Here is a 23,978-nt window from a genome sequence, read left to right on the forward strand (position 1 = left end):
ATACTTGCAGACAACATGGATTTCAAACCTAAAATGATTAAAAGAGATAAAGAAGGTCACTACATATTCGTTAGTGGAAAGTTCAAGAGGGAGAACTGACAATTATAGATATATATGCACCAAATACAGGAACACCCATCTATATAAGACAGTTACTAATGGACATTAAAAAGCAAACACACAAGAACACAATTATGGCAGGGGACCTTAACAGCCCATTGTCTCAAAGAGAGAGATCAACTAGACAAAAGTCAGCAAAGAAATAATAGAACTGAATCATATCTGTGAGTAATTGGACGTAGTAGATGTTTCCAGATTGTTCCACCCAAGCACATCAGAACATACATTCTTCTCTGCTTTGCGTGTGACATCTTTCAAAATAGACCATATATTATTCCATAAAATATTATTAAGTAACTGCAAAGGTATTGAAATTATCCCATGCATAATATCGGACCATAGTACATTACAATTGGAAAATAATGGCAAAAGAAATTGCAAAACCTGCATAAACACATGGAAATTAAATAACAACTTTTTGAACAACCAATGGGCTATAGATGAAATTAAAGGAGAAATAAAGCAGTATCTGCAATTCAGTGAAAATGCAGAAACAACATACTGCAATCTGTGAGATGTAGTGAAAGCAGTAAAATGTAAATATGTAGCAATATATTACATATCAAAAAAAGAGAATGAGCACAAATAAACAGCCTAATGCTTCATCTAAAGCATCTAGAAAAAGAAGAGCAAGTTAAATCCAAAGCTCATAGAAGAAAGGAAATTATAAAGATTAATGCAGAAATCCATGCAGTTGAAACTAAAAAAAAAAAAAAAAAAAATCAATGAATCAAAAAGATGATTTTTTTGAGAGAATAAACAAAATTGACAAACTTCTAGCTAACTTTACCAAGAAAATTAAAGAAAAAATCCAAATAAATGTAGTAAGGACTGAAAAGAGGGAAATTATGACAGATTCCATGGAAACACACACACACACAAAAACCCAATAAATACTTACTTTGAAAATTTCTACTAACATACAGTGGAAAACACAGAGGACATGGACAGATTTCTAGAAACATATGAACTACCAAAGCTCAACCAAAAGGTATAGCAATTTTGAATAACCTAATATCAGCTATTGAAATTGAAAATTAACCAACAAAGAAAAGCCTAGGTCCTGATGGATTTGTAGCTGAATTCTACAAGAGATTTAGAGATGTGATGCCAATACTACTTAAACTCTTCACTGAAATTCAAAAGGAATAAATCTTCCCTAAATCATTTCTGGAGCCAAGTATTACTCTGATACCAAAATCTACAAAAACCCAACCAAAAAAGAGAACTTTAGGCCAATCTAACTAATGAACATTGATGCAAACATTCTCAATAAAATAGTGTCAAACAGAATGCAGCAAATCATCAAGAAGATTGCCAAGTGATATTCATCCTAGCAATGCAGGGATGGCTTAACATATGCAAATCAATAAATGTAATACATCACATCAACAGAGACAAAAACCAAAACCACATGGTCATCTCAATAGATGCAGAAAAAGCTTTCAATAAAGTCCAACACATGTTCCTGATGAAAACTCTTCACAAACTTGGAATACACGGGGTCTACCTCAATCTTATAAAAGCCATCTAAGACAAAGCAACAACCAACATTATACTAAATGAACAAAACCTGAAAGCTTTCACTTTAAAATCAGGAAGAAGACAAGAATATCTAGTATCACCACTCCTATTCAATATAATTCTAGAAACAATAGCCAGAGCAATCAGACAAGACAGAGAAATAAAAGGAATAAAGATAGGAAAGGAAGTAGTTAAATTATCACTATTTGCAGATGATGTGATACTTTATATAGAAGATCCAAAAAACTCCATTAAAAACTACTAGAAGTAATAAACAAATTAGGCAGTGTAGCTGGATACAAAGTCAATGCACAAAAATCAATAGCATTCCTGTACACACCCACCCACACACACACACACACACACACACACACACACACATACACACAACCTAGCCAAGAGAGAAGTTATGGAAATATAACCTTTCACAGTAGTGTTTCTTAAAAATGAAATATTTATGAATCAACCTAACAAAGAATGTAAAAGACCTATATGCAGAAAGTTACGCTATGCTGAAAAGGAGATTGTAGAGGATATTAGAAAATAAAAGGGTATTCCTTGCTCTTGGCTAGGAAAAACCAACATTGTGAAAATGATCATACTCCCAAAACTGTCATACAGATTTAATGCAACCTAATCAAAATTCCATTAATATACCTTACAGATCTAGAGAAAATATTCCTAAAATTCATTGGGAAACAGAAGTAACCTAGAATAGCAAGGATAATTCTGGCTAACTGTGGGAATCCCTGCAATTGGCCACCATCTTATGTTAATAAGACAACAGCCAACTTCATGTTAAGTTTCTATTTGGTATTAAGTTTCCCTGTTTCCTCACCTAGCCTGTTACATGTCCCTGTGGTTCGGCCCCTATAGCAAATATGTTAATTAGCCTGCCTTATGAGTCTGTGCCCTGGAGATCCGAATTAACCTATAACCTCCAGTCTCACTAGAACTTCCCACTGTTGCTAAGTTACCTGCTGACGTGTCAGAACCCAACTTCCTCCCCAATACCCTATTTATTCGCTACTCGATCTTGAATAAATGAGACTTAATCAGAGCTTTGTCTTGTCTCCATTCTTCATGTTTCTTGTATCTCCCAAATCCGCACTCCCCCTGTAGGGTCTCTGTTGACTCACCCATGGATTGGGACAAGTGGTGCCCCAACAACATGGGTCCGAGAAGGGCAGATCCAGTGAGAGACACTGAGAGGCCTGCTCAAAAACAGGATGGAGAAAATTCCGAGAATAGAGGACAAGGCCACATGGGAGCCTGCTGCGTTTTCTGAACCTCAGTAAGTGAACAGTGATTATGGGACAAGAAATGAGCCAGCATGAGATTTTTGTTGAAAGTCTAGGAAAGGCTTTAAAGGTGTGAGGAGTAAAGGTTAAAATTAAGCTATTGTGTCAATATTTTGATTTTATAAAGGAAGTTTGTCCTTGGTTTCATATTGAAGGAACGATAGATTCCAAACAATGGGAAAGGGTTGGTTCTGCACTTAGAGATTATATGAAGTTTTTGGACGTGAAAAGGTCCCAGTAACTGCCTTTTCTTACTGGGGTTTCGTAGATGAAATTTTATGTCAGAGACAAAGTGATCCAGTAATTGCTAATGTTGTTCAAAAGGGTGAAAATATATTACAAGGAGAAAATCTTAAAGGCAAAACTGAACAAATGGAAGGGACCAAGAGACTTAACAAAGAGGAGGACCTCATGTCCTTTGATAGTGATAATGAGGAGCAAACACTGCTTTGGAGAACAAAGACAAAAGGAAACAGACAAAGACTGATATGCCTCCAAGGCAAAAACCCAGTCTCTATGACCTAGAGGGAGCCCAGTCAAAAACAAAGTTTACTCTGAGCTACTTTTAGAGGCTAAAATAGAGGATAATTATGTGGATTGGGATAGTTTAGCAGAAGATGTGCGAAATACCATAGTCATAATTGGCCAATTAATGCCCAACCCCCTCAAGGTTTAGCACACTGCAGTGCAGCCCTGCCCCAGGTGGCCTGCGCAGACAAAGCCCTCAGTGCAGCCTTCACCATGTGCTCTCCTCCATACTGAAATGGTCCTACTGACCCGGCTTCAGTGTGCCCATATTTTGATCCGAGGAAGGATTAAGAGACCAAATTGAACTTTTAAAAGAACAGATGGAACAGGAAAAAGAATGTCAGGATTTAATAACCCAATTAGAAAGGCTGAAATAGCAAAGTTCAAAATGAATAGTGAAACAAACCCCAGAGTTTACTCCGGGATTTCTCCCACTCAGCAACTGTCCCTGAGGGGCATGGTTTCTAATTTTACCCCCTGGCTTGACCCCATATCAGAGCTGGATGCTTTTCCTGTGGCTGAAACAAGGAATGCAGAAGACCAGGCTGTCTGCAACTACACCAGTTTCAATCTCAAACAGTGAAGAGAGTTAAAAGCAGCAGTGGCAAAGTATGGGGCTACAGCCCTGTATACTCTTGCTGTCTTGGATTCTTCAGCTGACAAGTGGTTTATACCTACAGATTGGCAAGGATTGGCCTGAGCAACCTTATTGGGAGGGGACTATCTTTTGTGGAAATCAGAATATATAGAGAAGTGCAAAGGTACCACCAGGTGCAATACACAAGCCAGCAATGGGTGGAGCTTTGATATGTTAATGGGAGAAGGCACCTATGCAGATAAAGATGCCCAAAAGCATTTGATCCAGTGCTTTTTGCTCAAATTCAAATGGCAGCTACTGGAGCATGGAGAAAACTGCTTTCAAAGGGCAATGTGAGCTCCACTCTGACGAGCATTAAGCAAGGGACTAATGAACCTTTCTCAGAATTTGTTGATTGTTTGATTACCGCTGCTGGCAGAATCTTTGGCCATGCTGACACAGGCACAGATTTTGTAAAGCAATTAGCTTTTGAAAATGCTAATGCTGCCTGTCAGGCTGATATTAGACCTTATGAAAAGAAAACAGACCTGACAGCATTGTATACATCTTTGCTCTGACATTGCAAGTGCTTACCAACAAGGCCTTGCTACGGCTGCTGCCTTGCAAGAGTTTACAGTTAAACAATTCTTATCTCAAACAAAACAAAACAAAGCAAAAATGTTTTACCTGCGGAGACACTGGTCATTTTACAAAGAACTGCAAAAAAGACTCCAAAAGTAGAGATTCCAGTGTCAATGCAAAGGCCAAAGCACCAGGATTATGCCCTAGATGTAAGAGAGGGTACCACTGGCCTAATGAATGCAAATCCAAAAGGGATGTTAACAGAAAAGAGTTGCTTCCACTACAGGGAAATGAATCAGGGCCAGCCCCAGGTCCCCGAACTCAAACAAATATTTGAGGTAGTCAGCTTTGTTCCAGCAAACAGCAGTCCACCTCAGACCTCTCTGGAGCCACAACAGGAAGTGTAGGATTGGACTTCAGTTCCCCCACCCACACAGTATTAACCCTGAGATGGGGGTTCAGGCCCTCCCTACAGGGATTTTTGGTCCCTTACCAAATAATATATTTAGCCTTATAATAGGATGCAGCAGCACAACACTTAATGGACTACAGGTTTTTCCAGGCATAGTTGATAATGATTATTCTGGAGAAATAAAGGTCGTGGCATCCTCACCTAAACACATTACTACTATCACTAATGGACAAAGGTTTGCTCAGTTACTACTCTTGCCTCTAATTCAAACCCTTAATAAAATAATCTCCCAACAATGAGGTGATAAAGGATCTGGATCTTCAGATGTCTATTGAGCAGAAGCAATTTCCACTCAGAAACCCCTTATGTCATTATGGCTGGATAGTAAAGAATTCTCTGGCCTTATAGATATGGGCACAGATGTTACTATTGTTAAAAAGGAAGACTGGCCTCCTACTTGGCCCTTAGATATTACCATGACTCATTTAAAAGGCATAGTTCAAAGCCAAAAGCCAGAGAGAAGTTCAAAACTCCTGACCTGGAAGGACAGAGAGGGCACTCAAGGCATAATACAGCCATATGTCATAGCTAGATTACCAATAAATCTTTGGGGTGGAGATCTACTGGCACAAATGGGGTTAATTATGGGTAGCCCAAATACCATTATCACTGGTCAAATGTTAAGTAGTGGATACTCACCTGGTATGGACCTTGGAAAAAATAATACAGTAATGACAGAGGCCATAGAGACTGGACCAAAGATAGATTGAGCTGGTTTGGGCCATTTTCCATAGGGGCCATTGACTCTCCTGTGATCCATGCAGAGAAAATTATGTGGCTGCCAGAGGAGCCTGTATGGGTTGATCAATGGCCTCTCACCTCAGAAAAGTTAATGGCTGCACAGCAGCTAGTGCAGGAACAGCTTGAAGCAGGCCATACAGTTCCTAGTAATTCCCCATGTAAGACTCCCATCTTTGTCATTAAAAAGAAATCAGGGAAATGGTGAGTGCTACGAGATCTTAGAGCAGTAAATAGGACTATGGTCTTGATGGGAGCCTTACAGCCAGGCCTCCCTTCACTTATTGCTATACCTTTGGGCTATTTTAAAATTGTCATATATCTCAATGATTGCTTTTTTACTATACCCCTGCATCCAGATGATCAAAAACATTTCACTTTTATTTTACCAGTTATTAATTTTAGAGCACCTATGCAAAGATTCCAATGGAGAGTCCTGCCACAAGGCAAGGCGAATAGCCCTACCATATGCCAGTCTTTTGTTGCTTCAGCAATACAGTCTGTGAGAGACCACTGTCAGAAATGTATTTCATTCATTATATGGATGACATGTTGATAGCTGGAAAAAAATAGGGAAAGAGTTTTAAGATGCTATGATGCATTACAGGCTGCTTACAGATAAAGGACTTGAGGTAGCCCCCAACAAAGTTCAACTCACTGATTCATACTCATATTTGGGTTTTCAAATGATGGGACCTCAAGTATCTTCTCAAAAGATACAGTTGAGACTAGATAAACTTCAGACTTTACATGATTTTCAAAAACTTCTTGGGGATGTTAACTGGCTCATGCCTATGTAAAAATTAGTAAGACTTAAAACCCCTCTATGATATCTTACATGGTAATCGTGACCCTACATCCACTTGCAAACTCTCTAGAAGGAAAGCAAGAAATACATACTATTGAGCAGGCCATTTAATCCCAGACCATTACCTTTATAGATTATGGTAGGCCCTTGAAATTTATCATATACAAGACTACTCTCTTTTCAACTGCTGTCTTCTGGCAGACAGCACCATTAATGTGGGTTCATTTGCTAGAGACACCTAAAAAGGTCATTGAACCCTATTATTAGGCTATATCTACCCTCATTCTCTTGAGAAGACAACAAGGAAAATGTTATTTTGGTAAGGAGCCAGATATTATCATACTACCTTATACCAAAGAACAGATTGATTGGCTAATGCAAACAACTGATTTCTGGGCCATTGCCCTTGCTTGTATACAGGGCTTATAGACAACCATTATCCACCAGACAAGGTTATTGAATTTGCCAATAGGCATCCATTTACCTTCCCTGTGGTCATGTCACTCAAACCATTAAAAAATGCTTTATTCATATTTACTGATGGCTCCTCAACTGGCTTAGCAGCCTATGTTTTTCAAAACCAAACAGTATCCTTCCAAACAAACAGTACATCAGCCCAGATCACAGAGTTGAATGCTGTCACTGCAGCCCTTTCCACATTTCCCAATCAGCCCATAAATTTATATACTGACAGCACTTATATCGCACACACTGTGCCCCTGCTAGAAACAGCTGGTCAAATCACAAGTGCCTCCAACACTGGAGATCTGTTTAGGCAAATACAGATGCTTATTATAAAAAGAATTTGCCCTTTTTTTATCGGACATCTGTGTGTTCACGCTGGGTTACCAGGACCTCTTGCCAAGAGTAATCATGCAGCAGACCTGGCCACTTGATCACAAGCTCCTCTTTGTACTTTAACAATGTTAGCTTCAATAATCACGATGACAATGTTACTTCAGCACAAAAGAGTCATCAATTACACCATCTCAATGCCCAGTCCCTCCAGCTTTTGCAGAAAATCAGTAGAAGACAAGCCAGAGAGATAGTAAAAAATTGCCCCTCATGTGTCACACACCTCACAGTTCCACACCTTGGAGTTAATCCTAGAGGACTTATCCCCAATGCGTTATGGCAAATGGATGTCATCCCCATTCCTGAGCTTGTCAACCTTAAATATGTTCATGTAACTGTAGATACCTTTAGTGATTTCATTTATGCCTTTCCCCAGATGGGTGAAGCCACCAAACATGTGATTAGCCATATGTTAACTACCTTATCAGTTTTGGGATGCCCACAGAAATTAAAAACTGATAATAGCCCAGGCTATGCCAGTTCTGCTTTTGCCCATTTCTGTCAACATCTTAATATTCATCGTATAAAAGGCATACCTTATAACCCTCAAGGTCAAGGCATAGTTGAAAGGGCACATCTCTCCCTAAAACTCATGGTTGTTAAAATATAAATAGGGAATGGTACCCCACAAGGGCGTCACCTAAAAATATCCTATCACATGCCTTATTCATCCTTAATTTTTTAAATTTTGATGCTACCAGACAATCAGCAGCCACTCGTTTTTGGCATACCAAAACACAAAAGCAATTTGCTTCTGTATTATGAAGAGATCCCCTGACTAACTCATGGCATGGTCCAGACCCAGTTCTTATCTGGGGATGGGGTTCAGTATGCATACACTCTAAAGAGATGAAATCTGCAAGATGACTGCCAGAATGATTGGTCAAACAAATAGATCAAGTTCAACAAATAGAGGATAATTTCACAGATGACTGCATGGACAAATATGTTCCCTGAGAGATTCTTCCCATTTCTTGTTTTTCAGATGATGGAATTGAAAATCTGGATCCTACCACTGGGAATTTTGATGGCCCTACTGCTGATCTCGCATGGTGGCTTTGCACCTCATATAAGCAAAGAACAACTACTAAAGCAATTGTATGGTAACCCCTGTGATCGAAGAGGAGGTTTTTCCCATGATAAATATAACAAAGGCCTTTCCTTGCATGTTGCAGGAGGCCCACGCCAATCTTATGGCATGCAAGTACTCAGTACCAAAGTATAAATATACACTCAACAGACAGATTGTGGGTACAAGATAGCATACCTTACTGCCCTTCCAACTGTCACAGGAAGAATGATCCAAAGCTAGAGGTGTTATCTCAAAGCTTGCATAATACCTAGTGTCAATGGCCAACTGGGGTCATGCCCCAAAAATGTCCTTACAAAATGGAGATGCATTCTTCCTGCTATGACTTAGTGCAGGAGTGCATGAGAAAAGACAATAAGACGTATTTCACTGCCATATTTCAGAGACCTATTGCTGGAAGCTTTGGGAACAAGGGGTCTGGCATCTCACAGGTCCTTGGAAATTCAAAATATGCCCAGGTCTCATGCAGTGGCACAATTGGTAGTCTGGTGTGACGGAGCAAGTTAGCCCTGATACACATTTTAGATTGTGGTGGACCCCAAGACAAGATTAAAGAACTTCAAATACAAAAACACATAGAGAAAATTATAGAACAAATGTTCCCCAAGATAAATTATCATCCCCTGGCTCTCCAAGCTGAGAAGTGTAGATCTAGATACCCAGACCTTGGATATCTTAGAAGCCACTTATATAGCCCTTAAAGTTTCTAACCTTGATTTGACTAAAGACTGTTGGCTGTGCATGACCCTAGGCACACCCATGCCCCTCATTATTCCTCCAGATTCTACCCCACATAACATTGAAAATCTTAATTGTAGGGCCAGCCTTCCCTTTAGAGTGCAGCCTGTAGGTTTCAGAGATTCTCCCTGCCTCCAGGGAAGTTTTCATAACGATACCTCTGACATTGATGTTGGGTTTGTCACCTTCACTAACTGCAATTCTATAATTAACTGGACTACCCCTCTTTGACTAGGGGATGAGTATTTTTCTGTGAGGGAAACATGGCTTTCACATTTCTGCCTGCCAATTGGACAGGGTTGTGTGTCATGGCTACCTTACTACCTTACATTGATGTTATATTTGAAGATGAGCCTTTTCCCATTCCCAGTCTTGATTACATTGCAGGTCATACTAAGAGAGCAGTGCAGTTTATTCTCTTGCTGGTAGGACTAGAGATTTCGGGAGCCCCAGTGACAGCTACTACGGGACTAGGAGTCACAGTGCATTCTTACGACAAACTTTCCAATCAGCTTATTGATGATCTTCAGGCATTGTCTCGTACTATTCAGAACATTCAAGATCAAATAGATTCATTAGCTGAGGTAATTCTTCAAAACAGAAGAGGGTTAGAGCTCCTAATGGCAGAGCAGGGAGGCATCTGTTTGGCATTACAGGAACGCTGCTGCTTCCACGTGAACAAGTCTGGCATTGTTCGAGACAAAATTAAGAGACTGCAAGAAAACCTGGTAAAAAGAAGAAGAGAGCTATTTCAAATTCCTCTCTGGAGTGCCTGGAATGGAATCTTGCCTATCTTCTTCCTTTGCTTGGACCATTACTTGGACTGTTAATTTTACTTTCATTAGACCCTTTCCTCTTTAAAAAATTGATGGCTTTTGTCAAACAACAGGTGGATGCCATAAAAATGCAACCTATACAGGTCCACTACCACAGGCTTAAAATGGCCAATAGAGAAAATTACACGGAGCCTGCAAAACCATATTATGATAATGCTTTGTGAAAGCATGCCGTCCACTCTATTTTTCTTACCTTGGTGCTATAGACTGGATAGCCAGAGATGGACAACTGGACCTCACATGCACTAACCAACTGCCACCTAAGATAGGAGCTGGGCCTATTGCTGCCCTGCCTCCCATGATGGACAAGGCAGAATTGGACCCATATGAAAGAGTCCTGACCCAAGACAGGCACAGTATCCTCAAGGATGCAGCTTCTTATAAGCCTCTTACATTTTAAAGTAAAGGGGGGCTTGTGGGAAACCCCACAATTGGCCATCATCTTATGTTAATAAGACAACAGCTATCTTAACGTTAAGTTTCTTCTTGGTAGTTAAGTTTCCCTTTCTCCTCACCTAGCTTGTCACATGTCCCTGTGGTTTGGCCCGTACAGGGATTGTGTTAATTATCCCACCTTATGAGTCTGCGCCTTGGAGATTTGAATTACTCTATAAGATTTCATCTCTTTAGAACTTCCCACTGTTTTAAGTTACCTGCTGATGTGTCAGAATCCAACCCCCCCATACCCTATATATTTGCTACTCCATCTTTGAATAAACGAGACTTGATCAGAGCTCTGTCTTGTCTCCATTCTTCACATTTCTTGTCTCTCCCACATCCCCACTCCCCCTCTAGGGTCTCCATTGACTTACCTGCAGGTGGGGATAGGCAACAAAGGCAAGGCATGAGGCATCTCAATTTCTGACTTGAAACTATAATACAAAGTCACAGTGATAAAATCAGCATGGTACTGGCAAAGAAATAGACCTGAAGATCAATGGAACAGATTAGAAGATGCAAGCACAACTACAAAGATACTCAGACACTTGATATTTGAGAAAGTGGCTAAACATGTTCAATGGAAGAAGGATAGCCTCTTTAATAAATGGTGTTGGAAAAATTGGCTCTCCACATGCCAAAGACTGAAACTAGATCCATGCCTATCACTACCATGCACTAAACTAACATCTAAATGGATCAAAGACCTAAATATTAAAACAGAAACCCTAAAGCTACTGGAAGACAAGAAAGGTAGAAGTCTTGGAGACATAAGGGTGCAGAGAATTCATGAACGATATGTACACTGCGTGGGAAACACTTCAACAACTGGGATCTCATATTATTGAAAAGTTTCTGCACTTCAAAAGAAATCACCAACAAAGTGAAAAGAAAACCCACACAACGGAAATGAATTTTAGCCAGCAACCCCTCAGACAAAAGACTTACATCCAGAACATATAAAGAATTGAAAATCATCAAGTCCCCCAAATTCAAAGACCCTTTCCAAAAATGGGCATGTGAGATGAATAGACAGTTCTCAGATGAAGATACACAAATGGCAAATAAATATATGAAACAATGTTTACCATCACTGGTCATCTGAGAAATGCAAATTAAAACAGCACTGAGTTTCATGTCACTCTGGAAAGAGTGGCTGTCATCTAGAAATCAACTGATACCAAATGTTGATGAGGCTCCTGAGAAAAAGGAACACTGCTCCACTGTTGGTGTGAGTGTAGACTGGTGCAACCACTATGGAAATCAGTATGAACAATTCTCAGAAGACTAGGATTGGAAGTTTAGTTCAATCCAGCTAATAAACACTTCATGGGTATTTTCCCAGAAAGACTGAAAAGGTCATATCTCAAGGTTATATGTGCACCCATGTTCATAGCAGCATAATTTGTAATAGCTAAATCTTGGAAACAACCAAGATGTCCATCAACCACAGAATGGATGAAAAAGTGTGGTAATTTTGTATAATGGAATATTACTCAAGTAAAAATGGGTGATCTTCAGGCCTTCATAGGCAAATGGAGACAACTAGAGGCTATCCTCATTAGTGAAATAAATAAGAAACATGTTTATAAATATCACATTTTTTCTCTAGTGTAAAAAGTAATAAGAAATGTAAGAGTAAGAAAATCCAAAATGTGTGATTGCTATTGTAAAAAAAAGAGGAAAAGAAAGTGCTTTAAAGGACATAACTGGATGTAGGTTTAAGTGTATAGGATTGATAAGCAAATTACTAAGTTTTTATTGGATAGTGTAACAGTACTGTTTGCAGTCTCACTATTAGAATGTCCACTTTGTATGCTTCAATTTTGTAACTTGAGCAACTATTTGTAAGAGGACAATATATAATTATCAACTAGTGATTTCTTACTGTTTATTTATTGAAATTATGTATTATATCCACCTTTTTTCTGTTTCTTTGGTTCTTTAAATAAAAAATAGAAGATCCATGTAAGCGATTTACTTACATATATATTTATCATACATTTATTTCAATATACTACAAATGTTATTGAAGCTGAGATAACATGTACCTTATTTACTACATTCCAGGACCTATAATTGGGCATATAGACTAGCTATCAAAAGTCATATTTTGCTGAATGAAGGAATAAAGGAATGCATGAACTAAATAAAAGTTAGTAAACCAAGAAAAATAAAATGAAACAAAAAAAAACTGTAAGCTGCATGAATTTCTTTGTTCTGGCTTCATGTTGTGGTTGTAAGCTTATTGAAGCAAAAGGACGTCTCAGCAGAAAGACTAGATATTCTTCAAGTCTAGGGAGAACGTCAGTAGAATATAGCTTTGATGGTGTTGTATGAGGATTTCAAGTGCACACCATCTGGAACACCAAAGTTAGAGGCATCTTCAGCAGTGTAGTTAGTCATAAAATAACAAGTAATAGATTTTACTAAATTTAGATATTCTTTTGCCATTTTGAGACAGGGTTTTACTATGCAATTCAGGATATCCTTGGGTTCACCTTTTAGCCCAGGCTGGTCTTGAGTTCACAATGATCCTAGCACCTCAGCCTCCTGAGTACTGGAATTGCAGGTGGGTGCCACCATGCCTGGCTTAAATTTAGATACATTTTTTATGGATAAATGATTATGATATGTTATAGTTGCTCATTTATCACATTTAAAAAATTAACTTAGTTCCCATACTTCAATCTTTTCTTTTCTTGTACTTCTCTTTTCATCTCCTCTCCTCTCCCTCCCCTCACCGCCTTCTCTTCTCTTCTCTTCTCTTCTCTTCTCTCCTCATCCTCGCTCTCTCTCTCTCTCTCTCTCTCTCTCTCTCTCTCTCTCTCTCTCCCCCCTCCCTTTGTCTTTGCAGTGCAGAACAGTGTTTTCAACATGCTAGGATGCAATTACCTAGTGAGGCATGCTTCTGGACCATCCAGCTTCATTCCTAAAACTGTTAGTTTGATGCAGTTTTTTCCTATTACCCTTTATAGGTAACCTGTTTATTTCTTCATTCAAAACTATGAGAATAGTTAAGGAATAAAAAATATAAGGTTCACTTAATGTTTTACCTTGAGCTAGATTTGGTTTCACAGGCTTATACTGGATGAGTTGGCATTCAATAAATTGATTGCAAATTCAAGTTGCACCTGGACAAATAACACACAGTGAAATACTACCTAAGCAAAGAAAAAGGCTTTGAGAATGTGGCTCAGTGATTGCATCTTCCTGGATTTATCTGCAGTAGCAAAAATATTACAATTATGCATACATAAAATAATGTCCTAACCTGGCGTAAGTGCCTGAAATTTCAGATGCTGAAAAGATGTTTTAAGAAACTCTTTAGGATACCTAGTCTCCCCTTTATTCTAATTTCTCTATTTATATTATTAGTTTCAAAATCAATAAATCCTACAATACACTTTTCTTTACTACAAATAGTCACTCTACACATGGAAACACATTTTATATGTCTATGTGATTTTAATGTAAGATCTAAAATTTAAAATTTTAATGTGCAAGAATATCAAATAATGGCTATGATATTCTTTTAACTGAGTATTACAATAAAGAATACATGATTTTATTATACTTTGTGTCATTACATGTTTGTATTTCGTTAGGGCAGAAACCATGGATGTTGTTATAGGAACTGAAATTTATAGTACTATAATGTATCAATGTCCTATATATAATAAAAGGGATACTTCTTTATGTCAATATGTTATTATATTGAATATATGAAGAAATGAAAAACTAAAAACTTACATAATGTAAAGGAAATAGGAGTAAGTTTAAAATAAATGAACTTTGAGAGATGAGTTAAAGAGAAGGAAAGTATAGCCATGTGCTCTGTGTTTGATGTTGTTAAATAAAAATCCTATAATGTTTTGGAAATTAAGAAGTTTTTTTTTTCACTGCATATAGTCATAAAGAAAGCACTTCTAAACTGTTGTGTTTGCAGTAGACGTTCTTATGCACTTATGTAATCCATGTAATTTTTAACTGAAAAATTATGGTTGAGTGTATTACCTCTGACACATTTGAAGATATTGTAACAAGAAACAGATGCTCTTTAAAAAGTAGAAATATATGTAAAATAATATTCAGTTTTTGGTCTTTGTATGAAATGTTCTGGGTTTTTTATTGTTACCCAATTAATGTAAATAAAAATATTTACAGTAGTATCTTTGTTTTTGGCTAGCTAATTTGGAAGCCAGCTGCTTTACTAAAGTATCATGGTATGTTAGTTACTTTTCTGTCTCATTGTTGACACAAAGTTCTGATGCCCAAAGTTAGATAAGGAAAGGTTTAGTTTTTCCAATTCGGAGGTTTCAGTTCATAGTTAGTTGGCTCCAAGGCAAAATGACATGATTGACGGCAGTAGTTTATGGCTGCCACAAACAGCAAGCTCAAACAGCACAAGAGAAAGACACGTCTTCTTCCTGCTGTTACACTGTATGTTAGCTCTACCCGTGGGCAGGTAGGCACTCACACCAACAATCCACAGTGAACCAATCACAAATACTAGATTTGGCCACCTCCATGATTGCATAAGACTTGTGGGGCACATCTGACATAAACCATAACACACAGCTACTTTGTGTTTTATCTTATTTTTTTGAGTTTTGAGATAGAAAATAGTATCATCTGCATATATTAGTGATAATGATATTTTCCTCTATTTCTATTTATAATATTTTAATGTGGTTATATAATGAAATGGCATAAAACTCTAAAGCTTTAAGAAAGAATGATAATAATTGACCTATCTTTATGCAGAGATGGTACCAATTCTCTTTCCCAGAAGGAAGTCATTTATGCACAATAGTTAAGCAAAAAAAGGCAAGAAAATATATTTTAGTCCATGTGAACTTCTGTCTAATGCTATCATCATAGGCAAAGTAAACATTTCAGAAGTGTAAAGCATCTGTCTCCAAAAATATAAAAGCAGCATGTGTCAAGATTTATTTAACTTATTAAGGGAGAAGGCAAGAAGTAGTAAATGTTGTTCCACACATCTGGAAACATAGAATTTTCATGGGAGACATTCTTAGATTTTTTTTGTTTGAAACTGTCAGCTTTGCCTTCATTTTTGAAGCTTTGTTTATAGTGTTTATTTTTAACATTACATTTACTGAGTTATAATTGACATATGGCAAATGTATAGTGTAAATGCATTAAGAATACTTAAATATGTAGTTTAATGAGCTCTTATAACTGTCAACAGTCTTGAAGCAGCAGTGATTATTTCTAAAGAAAAATTTTATCACCTTCTAATATGAATTTGTACCTTTTGCACAGTTAGATTTCAGGTAATTGATTGTGTGTTTTCTACCTTGGTCTTGCATGCTTTAGGATTTTGCATAAATGCAACCATGTTCCATGTATTCTTTTTTTTCTGTAATTTTTAAATCAGTATAACTCTTCCAAGAGTAATTCATATTGTTATGTGTATGAATAGCTGATTTCCTTTACTGCTGAGTGTTTATTTCATTCTATAAATATACTACAATTTGTTCTTTCATTTCTTGGTGGAAACATTTATATTATTTCCATTTGGGGGCAGTAATGAATAAAAATAATTATGCAAATTATTTTATGGACATTGTTATTTATCCTAAGTATATGAGTGTAATAGGACAATAAGGAATATGAATATTTAACTTGAAAAGAAATTGTCAAACATCCTTTGTCATGAAAAAATCAGTTTTTATGGCATTCTACCAGAAACTGTTGAGAGAGTAGACTTAAAACACAAAGCCCACATGATAGCTTAGCAAGACAGCTTGCACTCCATTCAGTATAAAATTAAATGAAAATAATTTTATATGATTATGCATATATTGACTGCTGTGTATGTTTTACATATACACTTACCATTGTCATAAATATTTTAGAAAAACTTAAAATTTTTTAAGTATAAAAATCAAAATTCTAAATTCTATTACTTTTTTAACCTAGGTTTTTGCTGTGATGATGAGCTGCCACATTTTCATGTGAATTTGGGGCAGAGCGTCTGTCAGCAGGGTGCCATCACTAAAACTGCCTGCTGACATCCGCATGCATTCTGTCATAAGTGCTTAACACTGTGGATCCTCGGTCTTTCCACATGAAAAACATTACTACACATAAATGAGTCATCAAAGAATTGACATGTATAGTTGACATGGCAACAGATGTTGCAACATCCTCTACTGGTGACTATATAAAAAATGTCTACATTTTATTTTTCAGAGAAAATGCTTCTCAATGAAATATTTCAAAAACCATTCAGAAAAGATATTGAAATGTGTTCAACAAATAAGTGAGATCATGAACTACAGTAGAAGAAAATTCCCAAGACAGACCTAACAATTTCAAGAGGTTTCTTTGTGATTTCAAACCACAATAAAGAGTTTTTCACTCATTCAAATATAGAAGATTCTTTTCCCTTGAAGATTTAACACCACTGAACACAGGACAGAGATCCATGTTTCCCTCTATTATCACACCTTTAAACTTAACTCACTCTACATTTTTCTCCTATATCAAAAATTCATTTAATTGGTATTTACCTTCTCTTTTTGCCAAGCAGTACTGCTGATTATATGTTACCCATTCATAAGGTACTCTGATTTCCTATTTCTGTGTTAACCTGCTTGTTTCCACTCAGGGATATACAACTTATTGATGAGAGAAAGTATAAAAAACATTCATTTTGAGTTAATGTTCAATCAAAAGACTCTCATAACTATGTTTCAGTATTCTTTTTAAAAATTAATTATGTTTGTTGTACCATTTAGTATATATAATTATCACATTTATCATAAGGAATATGTACCTGAACATGACCCAACTTGATTCATTTTTTCTCACTCCTATAAACTCCTGTAAACTCACTTCTTCTCCTTATTTACAAAAGGTTTATTTGTACTTTGCCTTTTTTTCCCCATCAGTTTTATCTTTTCACTTTCTTCCTTTCTGTCATCTCTATTCATAGGGCTCCCTACCCACTTGATTATTCTTTCTCTTTCATATCTATTGTACATTTTGGTACTTATTTATAATTTGGTTTCTCACACCAGAGAAATAAGGTGGTGTTTACAATTAATATTTTTTACATTAAAACTCAAAATAACTGTGTTATTGACATAAAACTACATTGGACAATATAAGTATTTCCTAATGTGAATTTTTAATTCCTAATGACAATGTATTAAAGGAATGTTTATATTGAAATTAATGAGATAAATAGGAATTGGAGCAAAACAGTCTCATGTTTCTGGGGAATTGTTTAAATTCATATGTAATAGGCTGACACAGGTTATATGTAACACACTTATGGCATATTTGATTTTTTTTTGTATGGGAGATAAAACTCATGACCACGTACTTGCAAGGGAAATGCTTATGCCACTGAGCTAAATCCCCATTCTGGCATAATTCATTTTTAATACTCTTTACTTTATTGTTAATTTTAATGTTGTTTATTGGACTCATTCATTGAAAACTTGTTATATATATATATATATATAAAATCTATAAAGTTCTATTCCTCAAAAACTGGCTTATAAGCATACACATATATTGCAAATTTTAGAATTGTTTAAAATATTAAAATTAACAATTGATAAAATTTAATATGTTTTTTAATATAAAGTTTTCTTACACTTACTAGGTGTGCACTGACCTACTACCACATACAAATATATTAATATGTATTTACCTGTGTTTGTATACTTACAATTAAAATGTCTCTGGGTATGCCATATACCAAATATCATTTTGCAAAATTTACAGTGTTACATAAATTAGAATATTTCAGAAATACAAAATTACCAAAACAAGTATTTCCTGGGAAGTGACTTTCCTCTTAGCATATGCAATGTGATCCACAAATGCTTTATGAATGTGAGGATTCATCTTTGGAACCACACCTCAGCCACCTCAACACTGGAAGACAGGTCTATTTTAACCTACTGTTCACCAGGATTAGAACAAGCGAGTGAACTGAAGGAAAAGCAATTTCACCAGTCTGACAAAAAGTAACAGTAGAGAATGTTTGGAAACTTAATTCTCCAAAGTTGTGTAAAATCTGACCAAAGGAAAACCGTGCACAGTAGAAGAAAGGCAACCACAGCTTGCAAGACTTTTACGTGGGTTGAAGGTGCTCACATCTCTGGACCTTCTGACACTGTGTTGCATCCTCTTCAGATGTTTCCACAGGGAGAAATGAGCAGGAGAAAAGTTGTCAAGGACAGAGCAAAGGCTATGAATATGAAAGTAGCATTGCTGAATAAAAGAAGTTTTAAAAACTCAGGTAAGTGCTGTAAACTGCAATTGTAAGACATATTTCTGTTGTGCTCATCAATCAAGACATTTATAGGTGTATTTGACTCCAAAAGGTATAAAAGCGTGAGAACAAGACACCAGCAATGTCACTGAAATCACTTTTTAAACTCTCAAAGAAAAGTAGAGTTGAAAAACTTGGCTACCTTGAGGCAATAAAAGATTATATATATATATATATATATATATATATATATCCAGAAATTGGGATGGAATATGTGCATCCACCCAATTTTAAATAAAATCCAAAGTAGACCAATCCTGGAGATTGCCAAAGTAGTGAGCAGGTGATCAGCTAAAGAGGTCTTTCTTGTTGATCAGGTCCATGCAGTTCACCAGGATTATAAATACATTTCCTAAGTTTCTGCATATGAACTTCACACTAAAAATGACAGTAAATATTCTCAGTGTGATACTACCCATTGTTGACAAGAGACTTGCTCAATGTGAAATATCTGTATAAATACAGTCATGTAAAATTTTATATACATCTGTCTTAAATAATTCTTTTAAATGAAAACTTCCACCTAGGGTACCACATTAAAAAGAAAAAAAGAATTCTACATTGCAAATAAGTTGGTTCATCACAGTTTTATGAAAATCTTGCATTTCACATCTCAGATGAGTTTCATCCAAGCACTTTGAGCATCACAGATAGGATCTGGCCTGTGCTGTAGTTGTTGGTGGAAGAAACATAAAAGAAAAATGTATTCATTTACATAATTTGCCCTTCTATTCTTGCTGATGTATTTTAAACTGAGTACCTGCGATTTGGACCAATAACATAAATCCCAACCCATTTAAAGAATCTAAAACAATATGTGTAATTTCCTAATCACTAATAATTGTAAACCCTTCAAAATTCAGTCTATACAGAGACATGTGCATGTTTTGCCAATTTCATTTTGGAAATTATGAGACTATTAATCTCAGGAGGTCCTTACTCATTGAATGTTTAGTACTGAGATAATGTTTTTTCATTACTTTTTACAAAGGCATGTATACCACACATATGCAACAATACTCATACTAAAAAAGTCCTTAAGAAGACACTTTTTCCTAGTTCAATAGTTCAGATGTTTAATTTAATATGCATTTCTTGCTAATTAAGGGCAGCATTAACATTTTCTTAGATTTTAAAATTATTTAGAAATGTTTTTACATGCAAATTATAATATTATTGTAAATATTTAGAAAGATTCAGAACAGTCGTTCCTGTACATGGGAAGAGGTATAAATCTCTCTGTGGTCCCATGAATCACATACTGAGATGAACAACTTCACCTGCACAGCGAGATCCTCCTGCTTCTCTGTCTCTCCAATGCATAACATGGAGAGTGTCCTGCAACCACCTGAAGACCTCCCAATTGTGTCCTTCCCTCACCACCCACAGGTATAAACTTCATGACTCCCAAAATAGGCAACAAAGAAGATAAGTTATGCGATATTGCCTGAGTGCGACGGAAAAAAGAACCACCACACAATTGTTATTCTGTAGCTAAAGAATCAAAAAGGGACCAAAGGATGAATTCAGCAATGGCTACAAAAACAGCAAATATATATCATCAGCTCAGAGCTGGCAGAGAAAGACAGGGTACTCACTGTGATGATGTGATCCCATCTTCATTTTCTTCAACAAATATTGAGCAAACAACTTGAACAGTATGCATTTGAAAATAAAACTGCACAAAGCAAGCACCTCCTGTCCCTCGTAAGTGGCTGCGGTGTGGCAGACTGTGGCCCTTCCAGGGAAAGAATCACCAGTATCTCCTGAGATCTGCGCCATGTTGGAACTTAGGACACTGGAAAACCAAGCAAGCAGCTTGCCTCCCTGTTAAGTGGCTGCAGTGTGGCAGAGTACAGTCTCTCCAGGAAGAGAACCACTAGTGTCTTCTGAGATCCACACCATGTGGGAACTTACAAAGCTGGGAAATCAAGCAACCAGCCTGCCTCCCTGCTGGTGCATGGCCTACAGTCAAATGTCCCACTTCCCGTACCTCCCTTCTCCTGTCCCCCCCATTAGCAAATGGGGACCAGAAATCTGATCTCCTGGGCGGTTGACCATAGCAAATAAGGGGGATTTCCTTCTACCATCTCTTTAAAGGCGCATATTTTTATTACTGTTTTGCTCTATTCTGATTAATGGTACTGCTCTATTCAATATTCTGTTTTGATAAGCACTATAACATTCTGTATTTCATTTTATTTTGATGTGCGTGATTGAAAGAACAACTATTATAAAGATAACGAAATATATTGTGATACCTATTGCTGTTATCCCGGTAACATGCTGTGAAGTTCTGTACCAATTTCACTGCACGATCTTAGTTGGCTTTATTCTGTCTTGTTCTGTTGTATTTTACTACTTTCAAAGTAAAATTAAAAAAAAACTGCACATTGAATGGAGGTTTATTTTCATAACGCAAAAGAGCCTACCATACGAAAATTACAAAAGAAAAGATCCAAACAACAAAAGCATAGTCATACCATCAGACTAGAGGATGGAAGATTCCTGGGTGAGTCAGTTTTCCAGTACTGTGACAAGGCCTCTAATATAATCAACTTAAAATGAGGAAAGGCTTAATTTGAATTATGATCTCAGAACTTATTTTGCCTCTTGCATCAAGATAGAAAATTGTGTCAGGGAGCATGTGGTAAAGAAAAACTAATCACCTCAGAAGTGTTCAAAGCAAAGAGTGGATAATGGAATAAGGAACCAATATCCTTTTTGAATTTACTCCCAATAACCTAAATTCATTGCTCTAGATCTCACTGTATAATGGATTCCCACTTCTCAATAATTCCCCAGCCAATAGCAAAGAGATTTTCAGGTCATGTAATACTGATTGAGAAAAATCATTGTTGCTTTTCTCCTTTAAAGTGACATAGATGATCTTGAAAAGTGGACAAAATGATATGCAAACAACCATGTGTGGTGCTCTGTGGAGTGGGATCTGGCAAAATAATTTCAAAACTTTTAGAAAATAGGGGACTCTTGGATCCCTGGAGTACACCCACCCTTGAGGACCTCTTCCTTAGCTGCCCTCCTGCTTCTTCCCATCTTGGTGGGAGCACTGTGTGTCCTACCTCATCAAGAGCTCCTTGGGAAAGACAGTCTTTTCCATACAAGATGAGAAAAGAATCAAGGATAACTTACAGACATTATGACCAGCGGTCACAGTAACAGGTCAGTACTGGAGAATAGCAGTGACTTTACTCATCTCATAACCAACAGTAGATTAAGGTGTATTAAGATGAACCCAGTCTGTTTATTGGTAATTTTACTGTTGGTGGCGTTTTAACTATTGAGTATAACAAATGCAAGTCCCTAGCATTACTTCTTTACTTAGATATTTATAAAAACTTCTTTACTTTATATTTATAAAAATAATCCTTTGGTAATAAATCTATCCACACCTAACTTATTATTCATAATAATGTATAAAACAGGAGCTTATACTCTTAATTAAAACAAATTATGACAACATGACTATTGAAGCCCTTTTCTTATAAGATTTAGTACCACTAAAGCAGAATATACCTGAGATATATGAAGAAAAACTGTACTTATTTGTGAAGTGTGTGAGCATAAACACATACACATAGGCACTATGGTATAAATATATTTTAGTTATCTGCCTTAATGTTCTCTGGAGTTATGCAACGCTGTTCTCAATGAAGTGACAATTTGAGAACACTCACAAAGTCAGCACAGCTGATTATTAATTGAAGAAATAAATTTTAGCCTTGCCTGATTCTTTCTTTCTTAGAGAGATGGGAAAGTAATAAAAAGAGGCTGAATACAGTGCTCAATGAACACGGATAAAATTCAAGAGCAGACAGTGGGCAGAAAAGCAGATGAATCCCTTCAGTGCCAAGCATCATTCCTGCGGGACTAAGACTGAGCACTGGCAGCATCATCTCGCTGGTGATTTTGGGTAGATGGATATAGGAAATGGAAAGAAGGCTTCCTGAGAGGGTTCATAAAGCTCTGCTAGTTAATTATATCTCTACTAGTTATGGTATATGCAATAATTCTGATACAGAGTATTATGGTCTATATGTTTAGAATTTTAATCACACAGAAACAGGACTTATGAGAGAATTAGATTATGGAAATACTGAGCTGTCTTGATGTTAGAAGGCTCAGTTTCTTCAGAAGTGGTAGGTCATGGGAAGTAAGAATTTTCAGGGCATTTCTCCTTCCCTCACTCTGCCTTTCATTCTCTGCCTCTGCATTCCCATGAGGCAAACAAGCATTCCCCAGCATGCCTCATTGCCATGCCATCTTGCCTTGGAGCCAGATGACTTTATACTTAAATACGAGACAAAATAAATCACTTCTCCTTTAAATTATGGGTTTCTGGTATTTTAATCTAGGTAAAAAGAAAAATGACAGATATTAAGTCACTGTAGTAATGATTGGTTAAGTTGCTCTTCATAATTTGGAGATAATCTTGTCTAACTCAAAATGGTTGAAGGCACAATCGCCTCACATGGGTTTGTGTAACCATCTAATGGGTGACATTTTGATATCAATACCATGCCCATAGAATATAATAATGCCATACAGTCTGATATGGATTATTTGGACCCGTGAGCTTTGAAGATACCTTTACACATTACACCTCCTTACTTCCAAATATATTTTCTAATAACTTATGCACCCCTACTTTTTTATTCCATAAATACAACTGGATCCTATCCACAAGGAGACAGATATCAGAAAAGATTCTCCCATCTGCAGATCTTAGCCACCTTGTGATAATATTTCTTACCTTGTAAAATATATTTTAGTGACTGGCAGAATTAATAGAGTTAACACAAGCTTTGATAATAGGGTACACTGAGAATCCATAAAAAGGGGGACATCAAACCCATATAAACCATATTATAGCAAGGCTATTCATCCCTTCCCCAGAGGACATCCCTACATCTAAGAAGGAAAATGACAAGAGTAGAGTTTAAGCCAAACAATATTGGATAGGAACAAAGAAGTAAGGATTGAATCAGCTGAGAGGAATCTTTATTTCTGGTGCCAATCCACTCATCTGA

General features: G+C 36.8%; 1 pseudogene; it reads left to right on the forward strand.

Annotated features, from left to right (window-relative positions):
* Nucleotides 1-9,596: 9,596 nt before the first annotated feature.
* LOC111757025 (syncytin-2-like) lies at nucleotides 9,597-10,333 on the forward strand (annotated as a pseudogene).
* The last annotated feature ends 13,645 nt before the right edge of the window (nucleotides 10,334-23,978 follow it).

The sequence above is a fragment of the Cavia porcellus genome, unplaced genomic scaffold, assembly GCF_034190915.1.
Source record: "Cavia porcellus strain 051 isolate PalLab524CR breed Dunkin Hartley unplaced genomic scaffold, mCavPor4.1 scaffold_27, whole genome shotgun sequence".
Classification (NCBI taxonomy): domain Eukaryota; kingdom Metazoa; phylum Chordata; class Mammalia; order Rodentia; family Caviidae; genus Cavia; species Cavia porcellus.